Source organism: Mustela putorius, unplaced genomic scaffold (genome assembly GCF_011764305.1).
Source record: "Mustela putorius furo isolate JIRA1106 unplaced genomic scaffold, ASM1176430v1.1 tig00003859_pilon_pilon_pilon, whole genome shotgun sequence".
In the NCBI taxonomy this organism is placed as follows: domain Eukaryota; kingdom Metazoa; phylum Chordata; class Mammalia; order Carnivora; family Mustelidae; genus Mustela; species Mustela putorius.
In genome coordinates this window covers 11,552,604-11,571,417 of record NW_025422011.1, presented here as the reverse complement: position 1 = coordinate 11,571,417, position 18,814 = coordinate 11,552,604, and the positions used below count along the sequence as shown (strand labels likewise).

Here is an 18,814-nt window from a genome sequence, read left to right as displayed (position 1 = left end):
CGAGAAGCTCCACCAGACATCAGCGAAGAGCCAAGCTCTTGTCTCGTTTTCTTTCTGATGTGTTTACCATCTTTACGTATCAAACAAGGTAACTTAAACGGGGGGCAGACAAGTCTGAACCAGTCTGGAGGACCCATGGGGCACCCTCTCCCACCTGGGACTGAATTAATTGCAGGATCAAGCTCCCTGTCCCAAGGAGAGGCAAAGTTGAGTGACATTCATCTCATTCAAGGACAAGGACTAACTAACAGTGGACAGAGGGAGGGTGGAGGTGTTTCTGAGGACAATTATGGCTCCCTCAGTGGAGTCCTAGGAAAAGAGAACTGTAGTAAAAGGGAATGAAAATTGCATCAAAGGCTTTTCCTTGAAACATCTGCAGACCAGCAAGACACAAGGTCCTGGGGCCAGCTGTTTGGTTGTAATCAAAGATGGCCCTGATCGCTTCACAAAAACCCTGTGGAAAGGGCCAGTTTTGGTTGCCTTGGTTTCAGACAACACTACCCAATCTTTTTTTTTCTTGGTTTTCCATGGAATAACAGTTAAACTTTGCTTAGTTTTTATTTGGAGGCAATAAAAATATTAGTACTTTACGAGACTACAAAATATATCCAGAAAAAAAATAGAAGCCTGACGCTCTAATCCACATCTCTGAATCAAAGCAACCTTGCCTTGTATCTGTTTTTAAGAGAACAGATTCTAACTAAAACAGATATTAGTATTTTGTCCAGATTCATTAATAGGAATTGAAGTAGATTATATACTGAAGATAATAATATGTAGAAGGAAACTGGGTCCAATGTTAAAGTCATTCACAGACTCTCTCACACATCCATTCATCGAACCCATTCCTTGAATGCCTATTACGTGTTGGATAGCAAAAACGTTTTTGTGCCCTCAGCATGTGTGAGTCCACAAAACATTCCTGGGGATTTGCTCCCCAGACTATTGAGGCCTTGAGGGGAGGGGTGGACAGGTCTGGAGCCCTCCCAAAGCAGGAACTGAGGGAGTTCATCAAATCCTGCTGGGTTCCTACCTCCAAGCCTTTATTTGCAGGCTGCTGTGGTTTGGGACCACAGCGTTCATCTGTAAAACGAATCGGCTCAACCAAATGATCTCAAAGATTTTTTTTTTTTAAGATTTTATTTGTTTATTTGACAGAGAGAGATCACAAGTAGGCAGAGAGAGAGGGCGGGGGAAGCAGGCTCCCTGAAGAGCCAGATGTGGGGCTTGATCCCAGGACCCTGAGATCATGACCCAGGCCAAAGGCAGAGGTTTAACCTACTGAGCCACCCAGGCGCCCCAATCTCAAAGATCTTTATTTTGTTTATTCCTCTACACACCGAAACTTTCAAGTCCTTATAAATAAGCAATTATGAATTATGAAAAGGATGTATTAACAGCAGCTTCTGTAACTTCGGGATCCAGTTTGATGGCTTTAGCTGAGAAGTTTCTGAGATTTCCACCTCTCTCACCCCCTCTGTTGCTCTTTGCGGCCAGATCAGGCACTACTTTGCTGCAGGTCCTTGCTGCCTGGTGGATTTACAGGACCAGAAAAGATAGCAATTCTGGATTTCTGAGAGAATTCACCTGGTTTTAAATGTAGGCTAATAATTCAAAAATATTTTTTAAACCCTGCCTGGGCCAACACTGTGTATCTTTAAAAAAAGGGCGGGGGGGGGCACCTGGGTGGCTCAGTGGGTTAAGCATCTGCCCTAGGCTCAGATCATGATCCCAGAGTCCTGGGATGGAGCCCCACATGGGACTCCGGCTCAGCAGGGAGTCTGCTTCTCCCTCTCTCCGTCCCCTCACTTGTATTGGCTCTTGCTCTCTCAGAAATAAATAAATAAATAATCTTTTTTAAAAGTTAAAAAATTAAAAATAAACAACAGCAAAAAAGTCCAAATCAGCCCACCAACTTTGACCAACGCTACCAGTAACAGACAACACCCAGCATGCCGGGCCTGAGTCACTCCCCAGGTGTGCTCACCTGGCCCAGGAAGCAGGAGCATAGAGGAAGCCGGAAGCGGGGCTGCCAGCCCACGTGATGCCTTAGGAAGAAGTGGAAGAGGCTGCCCGCCTTCCTCTAGGCAGATGTATAGCTTAGAGACTAGGAAACAGGTTGTATCTCAACCCAGCTCCTACAATTGATGGCACAACCATGACAAAGGCCGGCGTGGGAGCTCTTGTTTTACGGAACTGCCCGAGGTAGGGCATTAAGGGGTCCATCCACACACTTAAAGTTGCCATCAGAAGTTCAATGGCTGAGCTCTCCAGTTTCGTAGCCACCAGCCATCCAGGGCTGTCTAAATGTATATTGAAATGAAATAAAACTAAAAATTTCATTCCTCAGTCATACTAGCTACATGTTAAATGTTCAATAGTTACATGTGGCCAGTGGCTGCCATATTGGAAAGTGCCAATATGGAACGTTTCCATTGCAAAATATCCTCTTGTGTTGTTCTATGGGATTCCTTTCAGTTCTGTTAGCCACTTCTAAGTTTTGATCAGCTTACCTTCCTTGCCTCCCTCTTGCTGCTCCCATCGTGGGCCGCCCTCTCCAACCCTTCAGACCATTCATCATGTTCCCAATATTCTGGGTCATGTGAAGTCCCCCTACTTTTTGTTCATGGGCTCCCCTCTTCCTAAAATGTCCCTCCTTTACCAATCACTACCCAGGTCATACGCTGACCTCCAATATCCCCTGGGTAGATACTGTTTTCTCTTGAGAGCTTCCAGAGTGGCACATTCATCTCACTGATTCTAATCAGATGTTTGCCTCTCTTGTCTCACCTGCTCGTCGTGTGCCCTGGAGGGCAGTCACCTGCCTTATTCGTCTCTGTGTCTCCAGGGCTTAGGTGAGAAAGACCTTCAGAGCTGCATCTCTGGAAGGAAAAGTTTCCTGAACACTATCATGTAGGCTCCGTGAGTAACGACTGTGTAATATATCTGTACATAAAATGCTTTGAGCTTTGCAGGTGGTGCACTGTGTTCACCTTCTCTGAGCCTCGGAGCACGGGTAGATGGACACTATTTCCCCCAGCTCTCGGATGAGGCAACAGAGGCTTGGAGATGGGCCGTCATCCAAGATGACTCAGAAATGACCAAGCAACATTTGGCCAGAGGTCTTCCTGCCTCTGCTTTGAGGGAGTGGTCTGGGGACGGAGCCTGGCAGACCAGCCTTGGCTTCATAGAACTATAGGACAGGAGCTTGGAAAAGTCGCTCCGGGGAAATGAGGGTTCAGGGCAGCTGCTCATGGATGTGTGGCCCTTTGCACCCACACCTCCTTCTCCTTCCCCAGAGGGAGAACCTGTCGTTGGGACGCTTGCACAGGCTTCATTCCTCTGGGTGTGACTGGACCAAGCCAGGAACCCCCATTTGACTCCTCCTTTTCCTCCCTAACGGCCATGTGTCACTTCCCACTAACTCGGGCACAGCAGAAAGGCCAGTTTAACACTGGCTGGGAGAGAGAAGGTGTCCCCAACCCTCCCCTTTGCCTTAACTCCAGGTCGAAGGCTCTCATCTCCCCTCTGTCCTCGGAGCCACCATTTCCACAGCAGACCTAGGTGAGCTGGGTAGTTTTATGATGACATAAAAAAAATATATATATTTCTTTCCAGCAAGAAGTTTGAGTGTCATGACTAACTCTGGGCATCTCATTACTGAAGCTCTTCCTGCCTAGGGAGAGACATTTTGTACTCAAAACTGCATTAAAAAGAGTGGACAGAATAGGGGAAGGAAGCCCAGGTTGAAAGGCACAGCCTGTCCCCCCCGCCCCCCGCCGCCCCACCCAGGTCCTCCTCTTCCTTCACAGGCAGCACCGAGGAAAGACAGCAATCATCGTCAAAGCATGAGTCTGACCTTCGGCCACGTCCATTTCTGTTTTTCCACCCTTGCCCTCCTTCCTCTTTTCATTCTCATTTTCTTGCTTCCTATTTCTCTCTTCTGCCATACACCTTCAGTCTCCGTGAGTTCCCCAGGTACTGCGTGGTCCCTCGGGGGTGCGCTCTGTGCAGAAAATACTTCCATGCGTCTCTCACGCCCCAGCTGACCACCTCTGCCTCCCTCTTCAACCTACTGCAAAGTCTCTGCTTGACGCTTTGAGGTCCAGAGTCTATGAGTACAAAGGGGTCGAGCGATGAGCGAGCGTACACACAGGAGGGAAACACCAGCACGAAATGAGCCAGGTCAATTTCTTCCTTGCAGATCACCTTCCTCTCCAGCCCTGACCACCCAGCTTCAGGCCTCCTGTGCTATTCTGACCTTGGCAATCTGATTCTGAGTGCTGGTGCTCCTGCTTTCTCCCTGCATGGGACAGTGGCTGAGCCTGATCTTTAGGTGAGGACCAGCCTGACAGCCTATTGCCTGCTCTCGGTGATGCTTCTGCTTGGTTTGAAGTGTTCTACCTGGGACTGCCCCTTGCTCTGTATAAGCCCTTTATATGACCTAAGCCTCTTCTAAAACGAAGCCCTATAATGTAGAGGTGAAAAGCACAGCCCCTAGTGTCAGACTAGCTGTGTTGGAACCCTAGTTTTTGTCACTTACTAGGTGTGTAACCATGGACACATTATTTTGCCTTTTCACGCTTTCATTCTCTTATCTATAAAGGGTAAGGGTTATAATACTCATCTCATGCAGGTGTTGTAAAGATTCAGTGCAGTGAGATATAGAAAAAGTTTCTAACCTAGTCTGGAACAAAGAAATGGCTCAGTAGTTATCAGCCATTATCATTATTGTTATTTTCACCAATCTCCAAATAGGAAGACATTTCCCTTTTTTTCTAAGATCCAAAAATTTCTTTAAGAAGGTTTTCATGGGGGACCACCCACTGAAGTATCCTGAATTTCCACAAGATTGATGATAGGAGCCATGAAGGATGGCTCCTCCCATGGATCTCTGGGAAAGAGAGATCCCAGATACCTGGAGAGAGATCCCACAATACCTCTCCTTTTTTCCACATAGGTCAGGACTCAAGATGTTTTCTGTCCATGAGTGGCTTTCAGGCCTGTGCACTGATTAGCTACAGACATGTGCTTTAAAAATGATTTCATTCTCAGAGCTACAAACAGCACCAGTCTTCCCACTTTCCAAGGCCAGAGGAGAGTCACAAGGTCAGAGTTCTAGCACAATTCTGGAGCATGTTCCCCTGGCCTGAGGAGGTCCAGAGGACGCTTGACTGTTGCTATTCTCCAACCCTCACATCTGATGAGCCTACAGGGTCCGATGGATTCTCCAGATGACTGCCGAGCAGGGCTGCCTGTGTGAGCAGGTGGGACTGAGGTTGGGAGAAGAGGGAAAGTAGGAACCAGAAACACCACCAGACCAACGGGATGGAAACTTCTTTCTTGGGAACTTGACAATTAAGTCCAAAGGAGCATGAGCACAACCTAAGTGGAATTTAGGCAGATGCTGAAAACCAAGGAGCCCAGCCCGATGGGGCAGGCAGACTGTGTATGGGAGATGGGCGACAAGAGAGATCAGACAGCGGAGAAGTAAGAGAATCCAACTGCAAAATGCATAGGCAGAAATTCTGCTAAAGAGGGGCACCTGGGTGGCTCAGTCAGTTTGGCGGCTGCCTTCAGCTCAGGTCTTGATCCTAGGGTCCTGGGATGAGTCCCGAATTGGGGTACCTGCTTGGCTTCCCTACTCAGCTCCTCTCTCTGTCTCAAATAAATACATAAAATATTTTTTAGAAATAAAAAAAAAAAAGAGGAATTCTACTCAAGTGCCCAAAGCTGCTGTCCCCACCCCGCCTACCCTCAACACACCTCCTGTGGGTATGGAGCCCACATCAGGTTAGGAAAGCCTAGAAACCAGCCCTAAGTGAGGGTGTATGCAAGTGGGACAGCATTTGTAGCCTGCAGCTGGAGTTTCGAGCTAGGGCTCCAGTCTCCCCTCCCCAGGTTCTAAAAAAGTCAGGGAGGTGCGTTAGCACCACAGAGAGCAAAGAAACATAAAGGTATAGCATAGCACTTTGACTTGAATTACCCAGGGTAGTTTGCCTTCCTGGCACCCATCTCCTTATTTTGGGTAATAGCCCTTGATATTACCTTGGGAAGCCCCCTCCACCATACTCTAAGCTCCACAAAAAGTCCTCACATCCAGCCTCCTGAGTAGGCCATGTGACCCCAACTGGCCAATCACTGCACTCCGCCTCCCTGGCCAATGAGATTGGCTTGAAGCAGACCGGTCACCTTAGGGAGCTGATGGTGGCTGTAGCCGTCTTGTCACCATGTAGAGAGGAGTCTGAAGGATGAAAAAGAGCTGAACAAAGAGGAGAAGCAGAGGGAGACCAGGTCATAATGTCATCGCTGCCGTCCTAGAATCCACTAACCTCCTGCCCCTGGGGTTTGCACTTGCGTTTATCAGTAAATTCCCTATTAGTTTCAATCAGTTGGGTTTGGCTTATTATCGCTTTCAAACAAGGCATCCTAACCGAAGGCTAAGACTGCTGAAGAGAACCTATTTCCAGAGCCCACTCGCACAATGATATAGATGGTCAATTCCTGGTTTATTCGGAGGCCACGCTCCCATTGGCCCAGGGCTGGGGTAAGGCTCAAGGGGCAGGTGTCTGACATTACTGTGGGCCCCCTAACAGGCTTGGGTTGGTGGAGCACATACAGAAAACCAGGTTCCTCCTGATGCCTTAGATTCTGCTTTCACATCTCCATTTGCCCTTGAAGGAGTTCAGTAGGTTGCTATCCTTTTGGACCATAATGGTTATACTTCACCTTTAAAAAAATCTGTATTGGGGCGCCTGGGTGGCTCAGTGGGTTAAAGCCTCTGCCTTCTGCTCAGGTCATGACCTCAGGGTCCTGGGATCGAGTCCTACATTGGGCTCTCTGCTCAGCAGGGAGCCTTCTTCCCTCTCTCTCCTTGCCTACTTGTGATCTCAGTCTGTCAAATAAATAAATAAAGTCTTTTAAAAAAATCTGTATCTATATATTTATATCTACATCTGTATCCGTATTTATCTATATATGTATACATAAAAACTCTCTTTTGCATGGAAGAACTAAGGCCAAGAATAGTATAAAGATGATCCTACAAGAAGGCACGCCCCTGAGATCATCAGAATGAGAACCCCAAGCCCTTTGAAACCTTTTATGACAAATACTAAAAGCGTCTGCCGCTGTTCAATCTCTCTCTACTGTTCCTTCTTATGGGCCCCAAATTTGAAGACCTAGTTGCCATATGTATTAGTTAAACTAGGATAACCCCTGAAACAGCACACTTCCCAGTGTATAATGACTCAACATAACTGAAATGTATTTTGTGTTCTCCTACTAGCCCTGGATGGGGGAACAGGGCAGGCTTCTGTGCGGTCACGCAGGGATCCAGGCTGATGGAGGTTCCGTCATCTTCAACACATGAGCTCCTTTCAATTTCAGCCAGCTGGATGAGCAAAAGAGCTCATCCTTGTGTGGGAGGCTTTTATGGGTCAGGCTTGAAAGTGACGAATGTAACATCTCATTCCATTGACTGGAGTTCAGTTCTGTGACCATAGCTAAAGGCACGGCAACTGAAATGTCCTCCGTCTGTGTGCCCAGGAAAGAGAGGAAAACCTAGAGTCCACAATCACTGTTACCGCCTCTGATGTTCTTTTCTGAATTCCAAAGGGCACTTTGATCTTGCAATTCCTTCTTTAGTTTCTTCTTGTGGATCTTCGCGATGCACAATAGAGTTAAGACTAGAAGACCAGCTCTGGGGAAGCTAATTATTTCTTTCTTGTACATTCAGCCAGATAGTCAATGAGTATTTGTGGAGTGAAGAAATGAATTCAATAAGATAAAAAGAAATGGAGCCTGTGAAAGAGACTATTAATGTTTATCAGACCCAGCAGTTTCAGTTAACAACTGGTGAAAGTGAGATAGAACTTATTATTTTGCCCTAGAAAGCTAATTGTCTTAGAATTTTTGCATAAGTTGTTTTATTTCACCATCTGAGTTTCAATAATATATCAACATCATAAGAAAGGAAATTTTTAAGAAGTAGAAACAGATGGAGATGTTCTTTCCCATTAAACTCAGCTATTATTAAGCACCTCTTTGGCAATCCTTTGTATGCTTAAGAAAACTGCATTCTCTTTATCTCTGGGGCCTCCAATATTTGAAAAGTCCTGGGTTCTTATTCTCAGCTTGTTTTCTCCACGGTGGCTGGAGTTTGGTTGCGGAAATTCCTCACCAGGGCTTTCCAAGAGCATGGCTTCCTCCCGCACTATGGAGACTTAGACCTCATTTTAAAAGCATTTGAGGGATGCTTGGCTGGCTCATTCAGTAGTCAGTAGTTGGGGTTAAGAGTTCAAGCCCCACTTTGGGTGTGGAGAGTTCTTTAAAACAAATAAATAAAAATTTAAAAATAATAAAATAAAAGTTACTTGTTTAGGTAAATAAATAAATAAATAAATACCTACATTTGACCATACGCTTTTCCAAGTGTTTGCATAGCCAGGGTTTTTCTAGGAAAACCTACGCCCTAAGGTGGGCACAGAACTAGACTAGCCTCCAGTTCCTCTGCTTTTCTACTAACCCACATCCTGAAGGAGTGCTGTTTTATTCGTCTCCAATAAATCTCCCCCTCCCCACCCCTGTTTTCTATTTCAGAATATTTCAGAAATAGAAAACTCCTGTTTTTTATTTCAGATAAGAAACAGGGGGGAAAAGACAAAAGGTCAAGATCAAGATTAAGATGTATCTATTTTCCAACTCTGAAAGCGTTTCCCCCACCAACAGATGAGTAAACTGTTCATTCAACTTCCTGCCCACGTTATTTGTCAGTAAGAAATTTGCATGGATTTTCCTCATTGTCAATTAAGAGGCTTTCCATCATGATAGACCGTCCTTACAAGGAGTAGAACCTTTCCCCTCTTAATGTTTAGAAGTGTATTTTGAATGTAATAGAGTGGGGGTTTGATTTGTTTTTTAACTTACGCCGTGGTTTCCTCACTTCTATAATTACAGTTGAATCACTTGTTGGCAATGTATCACTAGGGGTTTAAGGAAAGAAACTGGGTTGATTTCCACATAATGATCCAAATGAAAAAGGCTGAGAAATGAGCCCTGAGCCACTAAGCCCACTGCAGTGTGCATAACAGGCTTATGTTTAGAAGCGGCCACAGCAAGTTTCCCTGACTTGCGAGCATAAAAATAAAGCATTTTCCTGTGGGTTATTTCCAACCTGTGAATTTTTTCCATAGCCAGATTTGCCTTGACCTCAGGGGTAAAACTTGAAACTTCAGAAAGAAATGTTTCTCACTAGCAGTTCCCATGATGCTATCAATCCCATTGTAGGACCAACAATTAATTTTAACAATGAGAAAGACGTTAATCATCCAAGCCTCCCTTCCTGCTCTTAAATTAATAAAACTCCCTGCCACCCGGACAGTTGATATGTATGTGTGTGTTTCTGCGTGTGCGCGTGCACATGCATGTGCTGAAAATAACCTGATTATAATTATGTGTAAAGTACACAGTGGAAACCTTTAAAAGGAAAAATAGCAAATAATTAAAGGAGTTACACAGGAGGGGTGATATTAACGGGAGATGGGTCTTTTACTTTACCCTCTTTTTTTAAACCAACTATATTGCAGTTTTACTACTTAAATAAAATTAATATCATTAATTCAATGTAAAAAGTTTTAAGTACTTTACTTTTCACAGGTTTTGTTCTGGGTGCTAAGAATACAAAGAGAGAATAAGACAGACCCAGTTCTTTCATGGGAGTTCTAGACAAGTACGGGAGACAGAGCATAAACAGGTAATTATATGAATTTATTAATTAACATATTCAACAAATATTTATCAAACACGTACTTTGTGCCCAAAATGTTCTGAGCGCTGTGAATTAGCAGAGAACCAGGCAGGCGAATGTCTTTGACTTCGTGGAGCTTATATTGGAATTGATTTAGACATGGATTCATTTCTAATTAGCGTAAGCATCAGGAAGGGAAAGTCAGGGAATCTGACTCATCTAAAAGGTCAGAGATGATGTTCCCAAGAAAGTGACATCAAATAAAATAGGGTTTGGTTTTGCCCTCCCAGGCTGAGAGAGATCTCCCCTAGGCAGGGCAGGAGTTCCCCTAGGTAACTAAATTCTGGCCGGCGCTCCCATGTTGAGGTCTGTCTCACAGTTCCATCTACTGTGGACATGCCTCATGCAAGAGGTGCCCCTGGCCCAGAGCTGGCAGTGGAGAGGGATTTGGAACCAGATTTCAGTGAGTCGCCACTGTCCATTTGTGCATCAGCACATTGTGTCTGGAAAGTCCTGATACGGAAACCAGCAAGGCCATCCTTCCCTCATGTGCCGACAGTAACTAATGGACCCTCTCCTTTGTCCAGATGGGGAACCTGGAGCTGAGAAGACAAATCCAGCAGGAGCCAGACGGGCCTCTGCTTTACTGGTCAGGAGAAAGCAGCTGCTTGATTGCCGGTCTGCCCCATCACACTGCAGAGCTCTGGGTCACCAGCCTAAACCACTTAATGCACATCACACCCAGGTCTACTTGGAAATGGCTAAGGCACTTAAATGGAACGTCCAACCTTTGTCCTCAGTCCCCAGACCACAGGTAAGTATTTAGGTCTGTGTAGTATCGATCACGCCTCCCACCGGCACCAGGAAAAACGCTGTGAAGCAAGTCAACTTTCCAGTGACAAGGAAGTCATTCCCCTAATCCGCTCTCACTGGACAATCAGGTTGACAAAAACCATTAAGTTTTCTGAGATTAGAAATTCACTGTCAGAGGGAGCCATGTATAGAGTTTTCCACTCCATTACACCCAGGACAATAACCAGAGGCCAAGCGACAGGAAAAGGCTGGGGTCTGTCTTTTTTAAAGTTTCCTGTGTCCTTGGGTGGATGGGAATAAATTAACAAGTGCCTCCCTTTTGCAGGACATGGGATATATATTATCTCATTAATCAATGCAACAGCCTAAGAGATGAGGTCTGCTGATTGCATTTATCAGAAGGATAAGCTGGGGCTCAGCAGGTTTGGGTCACTAGCTAAGATCTCCCAGCTAGTTAAAGTGACACGGGGCTGAGAATCAGAATCGCTGGGCTGGAGGGGTCCTAAGGCTCATAACCTCCTCTCTTCTAAGCAGAGCCACTCTTTAGCCATTGTGGTCTGGTTCCCTCTGAACGATGCCACGGCTCCGGGGGCACCTGAGTGGCTCAGTCAGTTGAGTGTCGGACTCTTGATTTCGCTCAGGTCATGATCTCAGGGTCATGAGATCGAGTCCCACATTGGGCTCCACACTCAGCACCAAGTCTGCTTCATGATTCTCTCTCACCCTCTCCCTCTCTCTTTCTCTCTTTCTCTCTCAAATAAATACATAAAATCTTTAAAAAATAAATAAATAAGTTGCCATGTTCTGAAGCAAGCGGAAGTGGGCTGGTGCCGTGGCGAGGGCCACAGACTGTGGCAGATTCACGTCCATGTGTCAACTCTGCGTCTCACTTTGTGACCTGGGGAAGTTTCTTCACCTCTCTGTCCCCTTCTCCTCCCTTCATGAGGAAATGATAACCCCAAAACACCTATCCCTTTAGGGCTCTGGGGACTAAACAAGTTCCACATGTAAAGCTTTTAGCACATTGATTGAAACGGGCAGGTCCTGAAAGGAATCTGTGAGGAGTAAGGACTGTTTCAGTTACATTTTCCCTCTAAATTTCTATAACCACATTACCAAAGGCTTGGGAAATAGAAAGAAGAAAAAAATCACCCATATTCATAACTACTATTATCATGATGGTATAGTCCTTCCAGTATTTTTTTTTTTCAATGCATTTACTGTTTTCTCCACAGACAGGAAGGTTTTTCTTTGCGGTGTCTTGTTCTTTATCGCTTATTGTTATACTCCAATCATTTATTCCATTCACAGTCTTTATTTTGATAACTCTAAAATAGTCCATCATACGGATATGCCACAATTTACTTCTTTGTCCCTCCACTGGCTGACATTTAAGTTGTTTTCAATTTCCCACTATTATAAATAATGCTGGCATGAACATTTCTGTGCATTTAGTGTTTGTACATACCTCTCTCTGAACATTTACCACACTGGATCAAAATGCTCTATTTATATGGCTGTCTCCCTGAAGGAGACCTGAATCCTTTATCCTATTTTCCAGCTATAATAGCTGTGGGCCAAAAAAAAAAAAAAAAAAGACTCGAAGTTTCTGGAAGGTAGGTTTCTTCTTCATTGTACCTCCAACATGTAGCTCTGACACTGAGTCTGTTTGTTAACTCAAAAACTTTCCCCCTGTGTTGAATTTTGGTTTTGGATATTTCTTTAGGCTAGATTTACAGAAATGGAATTAGGGGTTAAAGTATGTGCCCTTTGGGGGGAGGTATAGGTAGAGAAAGGGTCTATAAGCAGAGTATTACCAAACTGCTTTCCGAAGAGGTTGTACTAATCAACCCTGCTACTAGTCTCTGACTTCTCACTGTCCATCAGCTTCATGTTTTTTTGTGAACAAATTAAGGGGAAAATAACTTCTAGAGATAAGAATAGCTGAAACATTGCCAAAGAAGAGAAGAACAAGGTGGAAAGACTAGTTTTTTAACACTTATAAAGCCACAGTAATTAAGTGTATGTGGTATTAGTACAAGGACAGACAAATAGACCAGAAAAATAAGACCAAGAGCCCATAAACAGACCCACACTTACACATAAATATTTGCTCTATGACAAAAGTTTCCTCATGCAACAGTGCGGAAAGTGCCCTTCACTAAATGGTGTTGGGAAAATTAAGTATCCATCAAAATGGAATTAGATCCCTACCCCACATTCTGCACAAAAAGTCAATTTCAAGTAAACTAAAACCTAAATGTGAATAGTAAAATAATAAAACTTTGAAAAAATAAAGGACACCATTTTCATGATTTCAAGGTGGGGAAATGTTTCTTAAACAACGTACAAAAATGTTTGATAAGTTAGAACTACATTGAAATGAAAACTTCTGTTCATTTAGAAACACAATCATGGGGCGCCTGGGTGGCTCAGTGGGTTAAGCCTCTGCCTTCGGCTCAGGTCATGATCTAAGGGTCCTGGGATCAAGCCCTGTATCAGGCACTCTGCTCAGCAGGGAGCCTACTTCCCCACTCTCTCTGCCTACTTGTGATCTCTGTCAAATAAATAAATAAAATCTTTAAAAAAAAAAAAACCCACATATACACAATCATAAGATGAAAAGGCAAGCCCCAGAATGAGAGAAGGTGTTTGCAACACATATCAACGACAAAAGAATTGTATCCAGAATCTGTAGAGAAAAGGACAGGTAACCCGAAAGGGTAAAAAATTGAACAAGCATTTCCTAGACCAGAAAATCAAATAGCCAATAAACACTTAAAAATACACTTAACATTATACTGTAAAAGACCAACAAGTAAATCGGTCTCTACCGAATCCATTCAACTCTACTAAGCATAGAAGCAACCACATACAATACACAAAGAAATTGACAAGGCTGTGTGCCAATAAAACTTTACTGATGGACACTGAAAGGAGAATTTCACATGACTTTCATGTGTCATGAAATATTATTCTTCTTTGAATTTTTTCCAACCATTTAAAAATGTCAACTCATTCTTAGCTCACGGCCCATACAAAAGAAGGTGGTGGGCCAAGTTTGTTTGTAGGCTACAGTTGGCCAACTCCAGCTCTCCAGTGCTACTCAAGAGGCGGTCCAGGGATCGGCAGCCTCATTGACACCCCAAAATTTGTTGAAAATGAAAATGCATGGGCACTACCCTAGACTTGCTGAATCCAAATCTTCAGGGAGGAGGACCAGGAATCTGCATTTTAACAAGCTCATTTTCATGCACGCTGAAGTTTGAGAATCCTGGCTGTGGAGACGCATATGTGTGTGCTCAAGGATTTACTTACGAGAATGCTCAGAGTGGCATTTTCTGTAGTAACCTCAACCTGAGAAGAACCCAAATGTTCAGAAGCTATTCAGGAATGAATGTAGACAACTAGAGCCTTGAGCAAGATGAATAAAGTCTAACATGATAACACGGAACACAGAATGCGGACACAAAAAGAATATGGACTCTATGATTCTGCACAACAATGTGAAGTTCAAAAACAGGCAAAGTAAATTGTACCATCTGGGGGTGAATCCCTAAGTGACAAAACAGTCAAATGAGGCAAGGAAGTTATATTCATTAAAGTCAGGATCATGATCTTTGGGGAAGGTACGGAAGAAGGCAGCATGTTTAGGAGCAGACCCTTGAGAGGCTTCTGGGGGGCCGGCAGTGTCCTATTTCTTGACCTGGGTGATTGCTGAGTAGGAACTCACTTTATAATTTGTTAAAGTGTGCATTTATGTTTTGTGTACTTTTCTGTAGGTGTGATGCATTTCATGATAAAAAATAAATAAATAAAAAGAAACATTAAGTGTCAGGAGTGGTGAGTTTCTGAGCTAGCTCTGTGTGTGGAACTTGCCAGATCCACTTCACACCTTGACTTCCCGCTTGGCCGATTCCCTGTAGCCCACCCAACTGCAAGCTGCAAATTTATAGGCCAACGGAGCCCAGATGGTTTCCTGTGATAGCTGCTAGGGGCATAATAATGAATACACGTCTCCCCACACGTTCCTGAATGCGTTTTGGCAGGATTTTTACTGCAGGCAGTAAAACCTTGTTACAAAGTCCCTCACTGTCTCAGGGGCTTGGCCACGTTGTGGTTGAGGCACATCGCCTCTTGTTACAGGCAGCCCGTCATCCTTGTCCCACATAGCATCCCTGAAAGCTGGCTTTCTCTCTGTTGTCCTATGAGGCTGTTTGATTGATTGTTACTAATAATCATTGCATTTCAGGAACCCGGACTCCTGTCCTCACAGCTGGAACTTCCTCTGTGCACTAATTGGAAAAACATCCTCCGGGAAATGGGGCATCTTTATTGAGTCAATCTTTGGTGATGACTGTGTCAACTGGCAAGATGAAGTTTATAGCACAGAAGTGAAGTCTCTGAAACCTTCCAGTGCACTGGTCCCAGGCCTGGATCCAAGAAGCCACATTGACTTGACCCAACCCCCAGATAGAAAACACTAAGGGTCACCTTAGTGAAGGGCTAGCTTGAGAGACTGGATTCAATCCCTAAGTTCAAGAGCCATCCCAGCTAGTGGTCCCCAATTTTTTTCCCTTCCTTCCTCATTAACAGTATCCCTGAATATTAGCTGCAATATTAAGACTACATTTCCCAGACTCCCTTGCAACTACATAAAGTCACATGAGGAAATTATGACTAATTAGAAAGGAAGCAGAAGGAGTATATGGAATTTCCATGAAGGCTCCTTAAAAAGGGGAATGCATCCTTCTTTTCCCTTCCTTTCCTTGTTTTTCACTGGAGTATAGCTAGAGACTTAGCAGCCATTTTGAACAGTGAGGTCACTTTGGAAATGGAGTCCAGGCCAATGGGAGGCAAAGCACTGGACCTTCCCGGACTCTTGCAAAAGAGAAACTTTTAAATCTTTTTTAAGGCATTACTTTGGGAGATTTTCTGTCATTTGTATTTGAAAGTAATCTTAACTGATATAACAGCATTTTAAAAAATTTTTATTTAATTTTTTTCAGTGTTCGAGAATTCATTGTTTATACACCACACCCAGTGCTCCATACAATATGTGCCCTCAATAGCACTTTTTTTGATGGTGAAGAAGTAGAAGCAACCTCAGTGGCCCCTAAGAAGGGATTGGTTAAATTTGTTCACTCATTTGCTTACTCATTCACCACATTTTAAATGTGTGCCAACCACATATTTGCCTCTGTTCTAAGCATTGAGATATAGTGGTAAAAAAAAAAACAAGAACTTTGTTGGAAGATGAAGCAAGAGGCATAAATAAATGGACAACCAAAATATAGTTTAGTTAGTGGAACCATAGAGGCTGAGTAGTTTAAAAAAATATTTTAGTGAGATAAGGAAAATGTTCATGGCGTATTGCTGAAAACAGTAGGTTATCAAGATTATACAAGATAAGTCTGATGTGTAAAACAGCATATATATTTGCATAGAGAAAGAACAAAATGGATACATAATTAGTCTGAACAACTTGAACAGCATTTAGCAAGCACAAAAGAAATAGTTAATGAATGAATTTATTTCAAGGTGGAGGGACTGTTTTTTCCTTTGTATTTTTATTTATATATTTTTTAAAGATTTATTTATTTGAGAGAGAGAGGGAACATGAGTGGAGGGAGGGGCAGAGGGAGAGAGAGTCTCAAGCAGAGTCCCTGCTGAGTGCCGAGCCTGATGTGGGACTGGATCTCATGATCCTGAGGTTATGACCTGAGCCGAAATCAAGAGTCTGTCAGTAGGGGCGCCTGTGTGGCTCAGTGGGTTAAAGCCTCTGCCTTCAGCTCCGGTCATGATCCCAGGGTCCTGGGATTGAGTCCCAGGGCTTTCTGCTCAGCAGGGAGCCTGCTTCTTCTTCTCTCTGTCTGCCTCTCTGCCTATGTCTGTGATCTCTGTCTTTCAGATAAATAAGTAAATAAATAATCTTAAAGAGCCTGCCAGTTAACTGACTGAGCCACCCAGGTGCCCCTTCCTCAGTATTTTTATATACTTTCCAAATGTTACCCCCATAATATATATTAACTTTAGTGATAAGGGAAAAATATCAACGTGAGCAAACTATGTGCATTATGAAGTTCAGGATCAAGATGAAATGTGTAGGGTCATGATTTTAGTAAGACTGCAAACTAAGTTGTGTATTAAAAAGGAATTCAGGGGGGCACCTGGGTGGCTCAGTGGGTTAAAGCCTCTGCCTTCAGCTCCGGTCATGATCTCAGGGTTCTGGGATCGAGCCCCGCATCAGGCTCTCTGCTTAGCGGGGAGCCTGCTTCCCCCTCTCTCTGTCTCTGCCTGCCTCTCTGCCCACTTGTGATCTGTCTGTCAAATAAATTAATTAAAAAAAAAAAACTACATGGTTCTCTTTAAATACAATTAAAAAAAAAAAAAAAGGAACTCAGGTCTGAGGTCTGAGGTTGGCCTCTCCCTAGGGGGAGGACACTAGAAGGGTCTGGTTCTCTTCCCCGTGCCCTGTCTGGAAGCATGCAGAGAAGTTTGCCCAGGGCTTTGTTCTACATTTTTAGTGGGGCAGGACCCACTGCGGCCAAGTTATTAAGCACTAGCCCTATCACTTCTCTTCCCATGGCTCCTCTCTGCTGGGCCTCTTGCCCAACCATTAAAGCAGCTGTTGTTGTTTTGTAGAGGCTAATTAACTCCACACTGCATGAAGCCAGACGCTAATTGGCCCACTCACTTAATCAACTTTAATGTCTCTCTTCTGGTGGACCCGGCTGCTGCTTTTTGTTCCCCTGATCACCAACAAATGCAGGTCCAGAGGAGCGGCTGTAATGGCCGCCAGTGGGCACAGGCAGCCTCAATGCTGTCCTTTCCCACAGGGCAGGGACAGAGGATCATTCCAGCCATCGGCTAACTCGGTGGACTAAGTTCCCGATCACCGGAGCATCTTGGGACCTGAGCTGATTGCTTCTCTTCCAAACATTGCGCCATGATATGAGTCATCAGATGGTTGGTTCCTCAAGAGAATTGACCTCATCTCTCTCTGTCGCTGACACATATTTAAGGCTCTAAAACCTAACTAACTCACACTATTATTGCAACTACATTTTCCTGAGCATCTTTTTGTTGTAGATGCTGTGACAAGTCCTTTCCAAAGCAATGTGAACACAACACAACTCAGGCTGAGTAAGCAGTACATACTCTTAACTGAATGAACAAGAAACATCACTCATCCCCATTTGTCAGATGAAGAAACTGAGGCAATAGTAATATTTACAAATGTGATTGCAATGAACATGTCTGTCATTTCAATCACAGCTCTGAAAGATTAGGACTACAAATTATTATAATCCTCATTTTTGGGGAGAACTAGACAATCCAGAAAGAAAAGTGACTTTCCTAATGTCATGAAGTATGGTAGACAGAAAAATCCCAGCCCTCACTCCCAGGATATGTATATCCTGTGAATATGTTTCCTTACAGGGCAAAATGACTTTGCTGATGGATTAAGTTAAGATATAGAGATGAGGAAGTTATTCTGGATTATTTAGTTGGACCCAATATAATCACAAAGTTTCTTATAAGAGGGAGACAGGAGGCTAAGAATCAGAGGAAGATGTGAGAATCGCAGAGGTCAGATGGCTGAGAAGATGTTAGGTTGCTGACTTTGACGACAGAGGAAGAGGCCGTACGCCAAGGACTGCAAGCAGCATCCAGAAGCTGGAAAAGGGAAGAAAATGGACTCTGACGTTAAGTCACCAGAAGCAATATGACCTTGCCAACACTTTGTCTGTAGACGTCTCTAGAACTCTCAGAGAATATATTCGTGGTGTTTTAAGTCACTAAGTCTGTGGTAATTTGTTACAGCAGAAATATGAAACCAATACAGATTTTGTTACAGCAGCAATAGGAAACAAATACAGACGATAAGTAGAATTAAAGGGCTTGAATTTAGGCATCATGACACGAAATCCCTTTCTGACTGAACTGACAAGATTTCCCCCTCCCTGATCATTACATTAGCCTCCCTTAAGATGAGGAGCAACTGTGCCTGCGGGTCTGTGGGCCTGGCCTCTCCTTGAAGCCCAGCCAGCCCTCTGCCCCCTTCCTAGCCCATTCCTTCTTTTCTTCCCTCAAGCATCTGAAACCCAGCTGCATAATATCTCTCATCTGGGGGAAGCCATGGTTCTGTCTCTGTCTGCAGATTGGCTTTGCCCAGGGCAGAATGAATCACAGTCCTCGTGGGAGTTTGGTTTCGGGACCCCATAGAGCAGCGTGGTTAGGCTCTGACAT

At 44.1% G+C, this 18,814-nt stretch overlaps 1 long non-coding RNA gene across 1 annotated transcript in view; it reads left to right on the top strand.

Annotated features, from left to right (window-relative positions):
- LOC101680967 overlaps positions 1-16,060 on the top strand; it is a 31,593-nt gene extending 15,533 nt beyond the window's left edge. The window contains exons 3-5 of the long non-coding RNA XR_199696.3: positions 9,658-9,754; positions 10,336-10,562; positions 14,814-16,060. This is a non-coding gene — a long non-coding RNA (uncharacterized LOC101680967). The remainder of the gene's footprint in view (positions 1-9,657; positions 9,755-10,335; positions 10,563-14,813) is intronic.
- Positions 16,061-18,814: the final 2,754 nt, after the last annotated feature.